The sequence below is a fragment of the Pygocentrus nattereri genome, chromosome 29 (assembly GCF_015220715.1).
Source record: "Pygocentrus nattereri isolate fPygNat1 chromosome 29, fPygNat1.pri, whole genome shotgun sequence".
Classification (NCBI taxonomy): Eukaryota; Metazoa; Chordata; class Actinopteri; order Characiformes; family Serrasalmidae; genus Pygocentrus; species Pygocentrus nattereri.
Window position 1 is genome coordinate 3,582,838 of NC_051239.1, and position 13,568 is coordinate 3,596,405.

General features: G+C 38.7%; 1 long non-coding RNA gene across 1 annotated transcript; it reads left to right on the forward strand.

Moving 5' to 3' along the window:
- Positions 1–9,525: 9,525 nt before the first annotated feature.
- Positions 9,526–10,218, forward strand: LOC119262803. The gene is made up of 3 exons (XR_005129906.1): positions 9,526–9,613; positions 9,766–9,898; positions 10,175–10,218. It is a non-coding gene; the product is annotated as an uncharacterized LOC119262803 (long non-coding RNA).
- Positions 10,219–13,568: the final 3,350 nt, after the last annotated feature.

Here is a 13,568-nt window from a genome sequence, read left to right on the forward strand (position 1 = left end):
CTGCACTAACACACACTCACACACACGAACACTCAACAGGCTCAGGATCAGAAAAACAAAACCAATCTGATCAGAACAAACCAAATTACAGAACATCTGAAAGAAAAATCCAGAGACTATTGGGAAACAAACTAAATCACAAAGTAAAATCAGTTATCTGGCCCTAAAAAGACAGAACACTGTGGCAGAGTACCTGAGTACAGCGGCTGATCTGAGACGGAGGACCACCCTGACGAGGTACAGACTCAGTCAGCATAGTCTGGCTGTCGTGACCGGCAGGCACAGAAGATCCTGGCAGCAGTGCAAACTGGATAAAACCGAGACAGAGCTGCACTTCCTGACCGAGTGCCCGAAATTCACGGAGATCCACAAAGAGTTCTTTACAAAAATCAGCAACAAACATCCCACATTTCCCAGCCTGTCTCACACAGAGACACTGCCGTATCTGTTAGGGGAGCACAGAGACACACACACACACACACACACACACACACACCTATACAACACACATACACAGACACACACCCCTACACCTATACAGACACACACACACACACTCCTACACCTACACAGACATACAGACACACACACACACACCTATACAACACAAACACACACACACACACACACACACACACCCCTACACCTATACAGACACACACACACACACTCCTACACCTACACAGACATACAGACACACACACACACACCTATACAACACACATACACAGACACACACCCCTACACCTATACAGACACACACACACACACAAATCTAAGTAAATAACCCAAAGGGTCTTTAAAAGAAAAGCTAAAGTTAAATCAATAATAGTCTAGATAAATTATTATTTGAGGTCAATGTCTGTAAAAAATCTTTTTTTACAGTGTGTATTACAGCTAGAGTGGATTAGAAGTACAACAATTGTCAGCAATTCACTATCTGGCCACCAGAGGTCTCACTCTCCCGAGTAACAGCCCTGTAAATAGTAAATATAGATCTTTATAACTTCTTTCCTCCAAATCCCGGCGCTATAAAAACAGGTCCGATAACTGATGTTAGAGCTCAGCATGCAGATCACATTTGATAGACTTGATAAGAGAATTCAGCTGTTTTTCTGGTTACAAGATCAACTTTGACAAGTCAGAAGCAACCCCGCCTGGGAAGTTCGAAGATCTGACCTCCACTCCATCTTTTCCTTTTAAATGGTCTTTGGATGGATTTAACTACTTGGGAATACAGTATTCCCCAAATTTAAAAAAAGCTTGGTGCGCTAAAATCTTTTTTTCAATACTTAAAACGGTTAAGGAGGACATGGCTCGGTGGACGGACCTGCCAATTTCATGGACAGGGAGGATAAACTTCATTAAAAAGAATATTCTTCCTAGGATACTATCCCCCCTACAGATGACCCCACTTTACAGTACAAAGAAAGTTGGCATTGATTTTGAAAGACGCATAAGCCGATTCATCTGTTAAATGAAACTGAATTAGAAGCTGTAAGAAGAAACCCAGTATGTTCCCAGGCCACTGAGATGGAGGTAGAACGAGTCATTAGAAGATGGTTTCATCTGGCTTGTGATCGGGAGGGCAGGAGGAAGAGAAGAAAAGGGGAAAATGCATCAGGACAAAACAAAATGTAATGGACACACCGCCACACTGGAGAGTGTGTCAAAACGTCCCACTGGAGACAGCGGGACTGGACCTGCTCTTAGTTAGCTTTTTTCTAGCTAGCTAATTACTCTGCTCTCCCCTCTCTGTCTGTTCCAGAGCATTGATGTAGCTCTTGAAATGACATCTGGGCTTTCTGAGAAGCTTGATCAACCACCTTGGGAAAGTTGTCTTCTCATTTGACACGACTGAAGATTTCACCTGCCTAATCACTTAAGGCACCTCGTCCACAGCTGTTCATGTGTGCTGCTCTGTGGAGGAATTTTTGACCTGCTTGTGAGCAGTTTAGTGTGGCTGTAGGTTTATATTCCAAACAAGCAAGATTGCACCTTCCTGATCACCTAAGGAAACTCTTCAACTGCTCTTTTTGGGCGCTATTGCTTTCTTGGAGGGCGAGCTCAGGATCGTTCAAGCCTCTTAGCTGATATGAGGCTGCAAATACTTTTTTAACATGGTAGAATTCAGTCAACTATAACATGGACAAAGTTTTCCCATGCATAAACCGACCCAGATGGGACTCCAACCCAAAGGCTGATGCCGAATCCGTTGAAGCAGTGTGGCCCGGATTTGGGCCAGAACTGTTTTGCTATCTGGTCGTCCCCTTTTTGATGTTTTAAAGACGGTGTTTCTGTCTATTAATGTGATTTTTACTGTTCGTATTTTTATCCTTGGTTTTAAATATGTCCAGAGGGAGAGGTTCAAGTGTCAGTTACTGAATTTTATTCTTGGTCAGGCCAAACTGGCAGTGGACACGAGTTGGAGAAATCATGGAGCCAGGCAGCCGAGTCAGACATGGTTATAATAAAGTGTTGTTAAAAGTCAAAAAGTCTCTCTCTCTCTCTCTCTCTCTCTCTCTCTCTCTCTCTCTCTCTCTCTCTCTCTCTCTCTCTCTCTCTCTCTCTCTCTCTCTCTCTCTCTCTCTCTCTCTCTCTCTCTCTCTCTCTCTCTTTCTCTCTCTCTTTTTCTCTCTCTCTCTCTCTCTCTCTCTCTCTCTCTCTCTCTCTCTCTCTCTCTCTCTCTTTTTCTCTCTCTCTCTCTCTCTCTCTCTCTCTCTCTCTCTCTCTCTCTCTCTCTCTCTCTCTCTCTCTCTCTCTCTCTTTTTCTCTCTCTCTCTTTTTCTCTCTCTCTCTCTCTCTTTTTCTCTCTCTCTCTCTCTCTCTTTTTCTCTCTCTCTCTCTCTCTCTCTTTTTCTCTCTCTCTCTCTCTCTCTCTTTTTCTCTCTCTCTCTCTCTCTCTCTCTCTCTCTCTCTCTCTCTCTCTCTCTCTCTCTCTCTCTCTCTCTCTCTCTCTCTCTCATATGGCTGATTTTGTCAGGGTTAAAGCCAGGAGGCGCAGCAATACCGTGACTCTTAAAGTGACAGTACACAATTAACCATGACGTCACATACACAAAATATGTAACATGGAAACAAATAATTCAGAAAAAAATCAGAGGAAAAATCCAGATTTTAGTGGAATTTTAACAAAAACACTTGAACCTGATTAGACTCAGACCGTTTTAATAGCATGTTTAATTCCCTCAGTTACTCTCCTGAACTATCTTCATAACTGTAATATGTAGAGAACTGTTGCAGCGCTTTAACAGCACAGATGGAGTTTTGTCAACAAAAAAAACTGAATCCTCAAAAATACCGGCCTCCGCTTGGTGTGGCCTCGCTGCAGCTCCCCCCGCGCTGCCCTACCGGGCTGCGGGGAGAGAAGCCGTGGGGTTCGAACCCGCGACCTTTCATCCTGCAGCTCAACCACCTCACAGTCCCTCTGCGCCAAGCGGCTGTCTTGACTGTGACGTCACCAACGTCCTTATATGGTTTACAGTATGTGGCCCTTATAAGGAGGTGGTGCTGACGTCATAACTCGCGCCCGTTGGCTCAGTGGACAAGGTCCTGGGTTCGAATCCCGGTTGGGGTCCTTCCTGTGTGGAGTTTATCTCCCGCAGTCCGGCCGGTTGGAGAGAAGCGGCTTAGTGTGCAGCTCAGCAGCAGCAGCAGCTGATCAGTTCAATCTCCTTAATCTGCTCTAATATTAATAATCATCTTCATAACTGAGCGACTTCATATAATAAATCATCTAAAGAACCTTTTAATCATTCTAAGGGTTCTCTAAGTGATCAGGGTTGGATACAGAACCACTGTGGTTACTAAGGAACCCTAAAGAACCGTCTTTCTTTTTTAAGTGTGTGTGATTTTAAGAGGAGAAGTAATCCAGAGTGACGTTTAATACAGTGGCCTTTGTCCTGTGTTAATATAATGAAATAAATAAGAAATTAAATAAATAATTATTAGTTATTTTAAAAATATTATTAATAATTAAATATTTCATACCGTGGCCTTTGTCCTCTATTAATAGAGTAAAATGAATAATAATTTTATACTGTGATATTCGTCCTGTGGTAATACAGTAAAATCAATAATGATTTAGTCAAATAAATAATAAGTTAGTAAAATAAATAATAATATACTAATATAAATAATAACTGTATACAGTGGCCTCAGCTATATAGTAAAATAAATAATAGTTCATTCAAATAAATAATAATTTAATAAGTAAAATAACAAATGATTTAGTAAAATAAATAATAAGTTAGTAACAATAATCATATAGTAATATAAATAATAATTAATAAAATAAATAATAACAGAAAAATACATAATTTAGCTAAATTGCTAATTTGGTAATATGAATAATACATTTATATAGTGACCTTCATCCTTTTTTAATAGAGTAAAATAAATACTAAAATAGTAAAATAATAATTTAGTAACAGTAAATGAATAATAATTTATTAATCTGAATAATAATTTTATACAGTGACCTTTGTCCTGTGTTAATGCAGTAATCAGTGTGTTTGTCCATGTCATTGTGACTGGTCATCTGGTCATTTCTGCTCAGGGAACGAGCCGCTGCTCTCACATGATGAAGAAAATTATTAATAATTAAATAATAATTAAGTAATAATTAAAATTATTTTTTATTTAATGAACATCGGACAAATATTACTATACTCAATCATTATTTCTTAGGCTTACTATGTTAAATTAGTATTTACTGTAGTAAAATAAGACAAAAATGACTTACATTATTATTATTACTGTATTAAAATATTTATTCTATTATTTATTGCTTTAAAATAATCATTAATCACTGACAGTCGTATATTACTATATTAATTAATTTAATACTTACAGTATTATTTACAAACAAATATATTTTATTGAATTAGTAATTACTGCAATAAAATGAGAGAGAGGACTGTGTTAAATAATAATAATAATTGTTGTTATTATTATTATTATTATTATTATTATTATTATTATTATTATTATTATTATTATATATTATTATTATTATATATATAATAATATTATTATTATATATTATTAAATAATAATAATAATTGTTATTATTATTATTATTATTATTATTATTATTATTATTATTATTATTATTATCATTTTTTAAGATGATTTATTATCTTCTTTATTAACACAGGCCAAAGGTCACTGTATTAAACATCACTCTGGATTACTTCTCCTCTTAAAATCACACACACTTAAAAAAGAAAGACGGTTCTTTAGGGTTCCTTAGTAACCACAGTGGTTCTGTATCCAACCCCGATCACTTAAAGAACCCTTAGAATGATTAAAAGGTTCTTTAGATGATTTATTATATTCATACAGGATAAAGTTGATCATATTAACCTGATATTTATTAATTATTATATTATCTCAGGACAAACGTTAATGTAATGAATGTGTCCCCTGAGCTGAACACAAACACACATAAACACTCTCTCTCTCTCTCTCTCTCTCTCTCTCTCTCTCTCTCTCTGTCTCTCTCTCTGTCTCTCTCTCTGTCTCTCTCTCTCTCTCTCTCTCTCTCTCTCTCTCTCTCTCTCTCTCTGTCTCTGTCTCTGTCTCTGTCTCTGTCTCTGTCTCTGTCTCTCTCTCTGTCTCTGTCTCTGTCTCTCTCTCTGTCTCTCTCTCTCTCTCTCTCTCTCTCTCTCTCTCTCTGTCTCTGTCTCTGTCTCTCTCTCTCTCTCTCTCTCTCTCTCTCTCTCTCTCTCTCTCTCTCTCTCTCTCTCTCTCTCTCTCTCTCTCTCTCTCTCTCTCTCTCTCTCTCTCTCTCTCTCTCCCCCTCCCCCTCGCCTTCCCTCTCTCCCCCTCTCTCCCTCTCCCCCCACCCCCCCCCCCTCTCTCTCTATAGTGACAGAGTGACGTTTAATACAGTGACCTTTGGCCTGTGTTAATAAAGAAGATGATAAAATAAATAATTAAAAAAAAATAATGATAATAATAAGAAGAAGAATTATTATTATTATTTAACACAGTCCTCTTTATCTTATTTTATTGCAGTAGTTACTAATTCAATAAAATATATTTGTTTGTAAATAATACTGTAAGTATTAATTAATTAATATAGTAATATAAGACTGTCAGTGATTAATGATTATTTTAAAGCAATAAATAATAGAATAAATATTTTAATACAGTAATAATAATAATGTAACAGTCATTTTTGTCTTATTTTACTACAGTAAATACTAATTTAACATAGTAAGCCTAAGAAATAATAATTGAGTATAGTAATATTTGTCCGATGTTCATTAATAAAAATAATTTTAATTACTACTTAATTATTATTTAATTATTAATAATTTTCTTCATGTGAGAGCAGCAGCTCCTTAATTTATGTATTTTTCTGTTATTATTTATTTTATTAATTATTATTTATATTACTATATGATTATTGTTACTAACTTATTTATTTTACTAAATCATTTATTATATTACTTATTAAATTATTATTTATTTGAATGAATTATTATTTATTTTACTATATAGCTGAGGCCACTGCATGAAGATTATTATTCATATAACCAAATTATTATTCAGATTACCAAATTATTATTCATTTTAATAAATTGTTAATTAATTTATGAAATTATTTATTATTTTACTATATTATTATTTCTTTTACTAAACTATTATGTATTTCACTATATTTATTTTACTCTATTAATAAAAGACAAAGGTTACTGTATAAAGTTATTATTTATATTACTATATTATTATTTATTTTACTAACTTATTATTTATTTGACTAAATCATTATTGATTTTACTGTATTACCACAGGACGAATATCACAGTATAAAATTATTATTCATTTTACTCTATTAATAGAGGACGATGGTCACGGTATGAAATATTTAATTATTAATAATATTTTTAAAATAACTAATAATTATTTATTTAATTTCTTATTTATTTCATTATATTAACACAGGACAAAGGTCACTGTATTAAACGTCACTCTGGATTACTTCTCCTCTTAAAATCACACACACTTAAAAAAGAAAGACGGTTCTTTAGGGTTCCTTAGTAACCACAGTGGTTCTGTATCCAACCCTGATCACTTAGAGAACCCTTAGAATGATTAAAAGGTTCTTTAGATGATTTATTATATTCATACAGGACAAAGTTGATCATATTAACCTGATATTATTATATTATCTCAGGACAAAGGTTAATGTAATGAATGTGTTGTTGTCGTGGCGACCCCTGCTTCCCATCACCACCACTGTAAAGACATCTGAACCATTTCACACCAAACCGCTCAGATTCAGTCTGTTTACCCCTCAGTCGCTCAGTTATGAAGATGATTATTAATATTAGAGCAGATTGAGGAGTTTAAACTGATCAGCTGCTGCTGAGCTGCACACTAAGTGCTTCTCACCCCAACTGGGATTCGAACCCGGGACCTTCTGGTCGAGGCGCCTCAGCGACACCAGTGCGCACTGACCTTGTCCACTGAGCCAACGGGCGCCAGGTATGACGTCAGCACCACCTCCTTATAATCCTCCTCATCACCGCTACTGTAAACCATATATGGACTTTAGTGACATCGTAATACGTGCAACCGCTTGGCGCAGAGGGAATGTGAGCTGGCTGAGCTGCAGCGCATCCTGGTCCGAGGGCGGAGAAGTTGCGGGTTCGAACCCAGTGGCCGGTTTAAACCCGCGGCTTCTTCCCCGAAGACCGGTAGGGTGGGGTGGTGGGAGGTGCGGCGAGGCCACACCAAGCGGAGTGCCTGTATTTTTGAGGATTCAGTTTTTTAGTTTTATATATGTGTATAATACAAAATTAATAACATTAATGATGAAATATCTCTTCTTAGTTAAGGGGGACTGTAAACCATATAAGGACGTTGGTGACGTCACAGTCAAGGCAGCCGCTTGGCGCAGAGGGACTGTGAGGTGGTTGAGCTGCAGGATGAAAGGTCGCGGGTTCGAACCCCACGGCTTCTCTCCCCGCAGCCAGGTAGGGCAGCGCGGGGGGAGCTGCAGCGAGGCCACACCAAGCGGAGGCCGGTATTTTTGAGGATTCAGTTTTTTTTGTTGACAAAACTCCATCTGTGCTGTTAAAGCGCTGCAACAGTTCTCTACATATTACAGTTATGAAGATAGTTCAGGAGAGTAACTGAGGGAATTAAACATGCTATTAAAACGGTCTGAGTCTAATCAGGTTCAAGTGTTTTTGTTAAAATTCCACTGAAATCTGGATTTTCTGGATTTCCTCTGATTTTTTTTCTGAATTATTTGTTTCCATGTTACATAATTTGTGTATGTGACGTCATGGTTAATTGTGTACTGTCACTTTAAAAGTCATGGTATTGCTGCGCCTCCTGGCTTTAACCCGAGAGAGAGAGAGAGAGAGAGACACAGAGAGAGACACAGAGAGAGAGACACAGAGAGAGAGACGCACAGAGAGAGACGCACAGAGAGAGACGCACAGAGAGAGACGCACAGAGAGAGAGGCACAGAGAGAGAGACAGAGAGAGAGAGACACACAGAGAGAGACACAGAGAGAGACAGAGACAGAGAGACAGACAGAGAGACAGACCTTTTAACAACACTTTATTATAACCACGTCTGACTCGGCTGCCTGCACTACATGATTTCTCCGTGTCCACTGCCAGTTTGGCCTGACCAAGAATAAAATTCAGTAACAGGCACTTGAACCTCTCCCTCTGGACATATTTAAAACCAAGGATAAAAATACGAGCAGTAAAAATCACATTAATAGACAGAAACACCGTCTTTAAAACATCAAAAAGGGGACGCAGCCTAAAACAGTGCATAAAAGCGTGAAACACTGTTTCCCTCTCAAAACAAAAAGGGCATCCTGGAGTGACCTCTGGATTTAAAACAGAAATAAACGAGTTAACAGAAACAATGGACTCCTTGCACTCATGGCTGTGACGCATTTCCGTTTTCAAATATTGCGGCTCCAACGTTTCCGGTTGTATTGTTAAACAGCGGCATATTCAAAACTAGCTAGCGTAATATCAAAATGAGTGTTCGGCGCAAACCTTTTAAGTCGGAACATTTCCAAAAACAATGTAAGAAATATTCAGAGCACTGTTGTGATCCTCTTTGCTCGGCGTCTGCGAAGTTTAATGGCAGTTTAAGTTTTCATAGCTTTCCAGTGCGTAGTGACCTCAGGAGCCAGTGGCTAATAAACATACGTCGGGACCAATTTACTGTCTCGCCTCATACAAAAGTCTGTAGCAGACATTTCATACCAGACCACTTGATTGAACCAAAAACCCCAGAAGGTCGGAGAAGACTGACAAAGGATGCAGTACCACTTCTTTTTGACTGGAACGGATACAGCATTCAGGCTCCACGGCTAAGTGTGTGGGAGAGGAGAGAAAGACCAGCTGACCCTGCCTCCCTGGAAGATCCATCAACTGATCTTACAGTGGATCATGATTATTGTTCTGCTCCTGAGCCATCATCGCTAGACACGTCCTGCGCTGAAAATGAAGATCTGTCCCGTGAAGTGGAGGAGCTCAGAAATCAGCTTCATGAGTTGCGTGTCCAGCTAACCTTTGGGTTGCAACGTTTCTCCGGCTCCGACGAGGACATTCGATTTTACACCAGGTAACGTGCAGTAAAGCTTTAGATGCAATTCACTGCCACTTTGACAACCAGTCTGCTGTTAAAATTAGAAAAATATATCATAGTATAAAAGTATATTATATACATATAATAATAATAATAACAATAATCATCATCATCATTTTGCCAAACAGATTCCCAGGCTATGACCACTTAATGGCATTTTGGTGGCTGATTGAGCCATCCATCCACAAAATGGTTCGGGTCTCAAGAGCAAAGGCTGCAGCTAAGAAGAATGAAGATGTGTCTCATTCACGAATGTCAGGGGTATGACAACATTTTTTTACCCAAAAAACAACAGTAAGGGATGACTCCTGCTATACATGTTATGTTATGGTAATATGTGGAACAAATGACCAGATGTTATAAATGCTGTGTTATTTACAATGTGGTAAACAACCTTACCTCATAGTTGTGGTGTCCAACACCTGAGGGCAGTGCAGTCTCAGATTACTTGACCCTTAGGAATGTCATAGAATGCTCTAGAGAGCTTGATTGTTCATAATTGTAATTCTTTAACATTTTACATCATTTCCTTCACAGAGGCAGGTGCTGCAGCCAGTTGATGAATTTTTCCTTTTCCTTGTGCAGCTGTCTGTTGGACTCAAGGAGAGAGACTTGGGACACCGTTTTAACATCCATCCTTCCACAGTGAGCCGAATTATTTCAACCTGGACAAACTTTCTCTACACACTTCTTGGACCTGTGTGCATTGGGCTGTCACCAGAGGATGTGAAAAAAAACCTTCCTTCAGAATTCCAAGACTATCCTGATACTCAGGTTATCTTGGACTGCACTGAGCTCAGGTGTCAGACACCATCATCACCACTCCTACAAAGTGAGATGTACTCCACATACAAGTCTCACTGCACCATGAAGGGCCTAGTTGGCACAGCCCCACACGGTGCAGTGACATTTGCCTCCTCACTTTACGCTGGTTATTCAAAGAGTTAATCAAACAGTCAGGATTGGCCAAGTTGCTCACAGAAGAAATGGCAGTGATGGTTGACAAGGGCTTCCTAATTACTGATTGTGTTAAGTGCAAAGTCTACTGCCCACCATTTTTGTCAAAGCAAAGTCAGATGCCTGCATACCAGGTAACTGAAACACAATCCATAGCCCGTCTTAGAGTACACGTAGAACGTGTAATAAGGAGAATCAAACAAAACAAGTTGTTTGATGGCATAATTTCCCTTTCCCACTCAGTAAACATTAACCAGTTATTTACAGTGGCATGCCTGTTGTCAAACTATCAAAACAAAGCACTAGTTAAGTCATGGGTTAAATAAAGCTCTTATTTTAATTAATCAAACAATAATTAATTACATATGAATAATTTGTAACATATTTACATTTGTAACTGTAAATATTTTTTTCATAAACATATTTCCAGGTTCTTTACATTAAAAACACAATGTGCTGTTTAACAAAAGCACAAATACTGTTAAATAAGTGAACATATGATTTAAAAAAGATTGTCATTTCTGTATAGAACATGTTAACATTTCAATGACAGATATTTTGTCATATATGTGTAGAAGTAAAATAAATCTGTCTTCTCACGAATTTGTCTCTGTACATCTGCATCCATATAAACCCGTTCCACAAAAAAATCCTCCTGAGCCCACACCACAAAATCACACCAGTGAAGCCCGCTGATTAGTAACTGACCTCGAATCTGCCAGTAATACGCATGTGTCTTTTTTAGTTTTGAACATCCGTACTCCATATACAGATACTTACAGTCAATGTAATTCTTCACATTAGGGCATTTAATCTCGACCAAGCCAAACTGGGGGTATTCAGTGGGGTCAAATACGACACCATCAGGGGATGCACCAAGCCAGGGAGCATCTGGGTGGATGATGAGGCCACATGGTGTGTAATTTACATTGAGTATCCTGCAATACTCAGATGCTGCTCCGGACTCCATCTCTAGACCTCTCTGATGATGCGTTCAGCAAGGGACTCTGCAGAGCTATGCCCTCTGACATGGCACACCTCACGAAAACGTGACGCTGTTACTCTAGGCTTGCGGAGCAGATGCCAGTCAGCACAAGAACTCTGCTCCCGAGTTGACATCTCAATTTTGTGAGCCATATCAAGTGACACCTCCAAAGACTTCAGGTGAAAGAGTTCCTGTTCAGTGCACACAAAAGCACAGGTGGGTGCATCAAGGTGGTGGTCTTTTAGAGGAAGAAGTGGGGTTGATGGCACATCAGGGAGGAGAGTGATGTGTCGTGATGGTAAAACAGGCTGCTGATATGACAGAACACTGCCTTCCTGCACCAAATGCACACTGCACAGCTGGCTTGTGGGGTGCCATGCCCATAGTGGTCACCAGTGGTTTGTCTTCAAGGCTGAATTTTTCATAGGCCTCTGTCACTCTAAACATGCATGGATCCGGTAAAGGGCCCACCATGCCCCTGTAGAGTCCACTCCTACAAATTCAAGTACAGACAATACCCCAAACTATAAGCATTTAGTTTAATATTAAATTAGAATATTTAAATTAAAGTTAATTGTAACTATACACTTGTGATATAGCAGCTAAACTGCATAATTGCATGTCTAATTAGAAGTAATTAAGCACCTTACCTAACTCCACCTTGAGATGTTCGATTTGGCACAGGTTTTGTGATCACCATGTTGTTGATTGGTCCTGGCTTTACACCCTAATAATATAGACAAAAGTTGCTGTAATTTAATTCAGGCAGTGCATTAAATTAGATCATTCATCTAGTGTGATTATTATAAACTTACGATTGTCCGAGGTTTGTGCCAGCGCTGTTCAGTTTCAGTACAGCTGTGCACAGGGGGAACGACTGGCACACTGAGCTGAGAAAAATGTGCAGTTTGAAAAAGCAAAGCCACTATATGGTTGCATAGGGCAGTGCCTGCGACACATGAACAGCATGTGTGTGTCAGCACAACAGGAGATGAATCAGAAAGTCCAATCTGTAAGAGGGTAAGCAAAATCAGTAATGACTTTGTTTAATTCAGGGGTTCCATATACCAGTCCTGGGGATCCCATATCACACATTGTGTTCTACCTTTTCTAAAACCTGATTGACCTATTTAGCAAATTAAGATCATTGTGGGTGGGGCTGAGTAAAAAAGTGTTTTAAAATGGAGAAAAAATGTGCATGGCAGAACCCCAAGAATGGAACCTGGACCCGCTTGCTTATTTTATGACAATAGATTTTGCATACAGAACATGGATACAGAACATGGATACAGAACATGGATAGGCTTTGTCACTGACATTAAAATAATCCTCAAGTTATACATAATCCTGAGACATGTATATCTGTCTAACCTGTCAACAAACCCCTTAACTTTTGTTAGTCTTGTTAGTCAAAAACAGTGAACATCTGAACTTAACGGCAAACAGAGACTCCAACCCAGTCACTGAGACCCCATGTCATGCATATTTTAGTGCTTTTCCTCATTTATTATACCAGATTCAGGTCATTAACTAAGTAAAAAATGTCATATTGGAGGAACACAAAAAACTGCAAAGTATGGTGTTCATAGGACTGACTCAACACATAGCTCAACACACATTATCCACTTCACTAATAACTTAATAAACAGTTGGTTTGATAAGCAGTTGGAGCTAGATCATGTACATGTGTGGAGCAGTTAGGAACAGGACTGAGAAACACTGCCATAGAGTTTCAAACTCAGCTCCAGGATACCAACAGCTCAATGTTATTCCAATTTTAGAACTACAGTTATATAAAATTAAAAATAATTTAATGCTAAACTTTGCAGTGCTGTGGACACAGGACTGAAATCTGAAACCCCTGCTTTAGCCCTACACTTCCTCCTCCCTACTCGTAAACTGTGTGGTGACTCGTTCTTCTTCATGGACCTGTAGCACAAGGCTCTCACACTGACCTCCCCTGACAACCGGTCCCTATTCGACACTGAA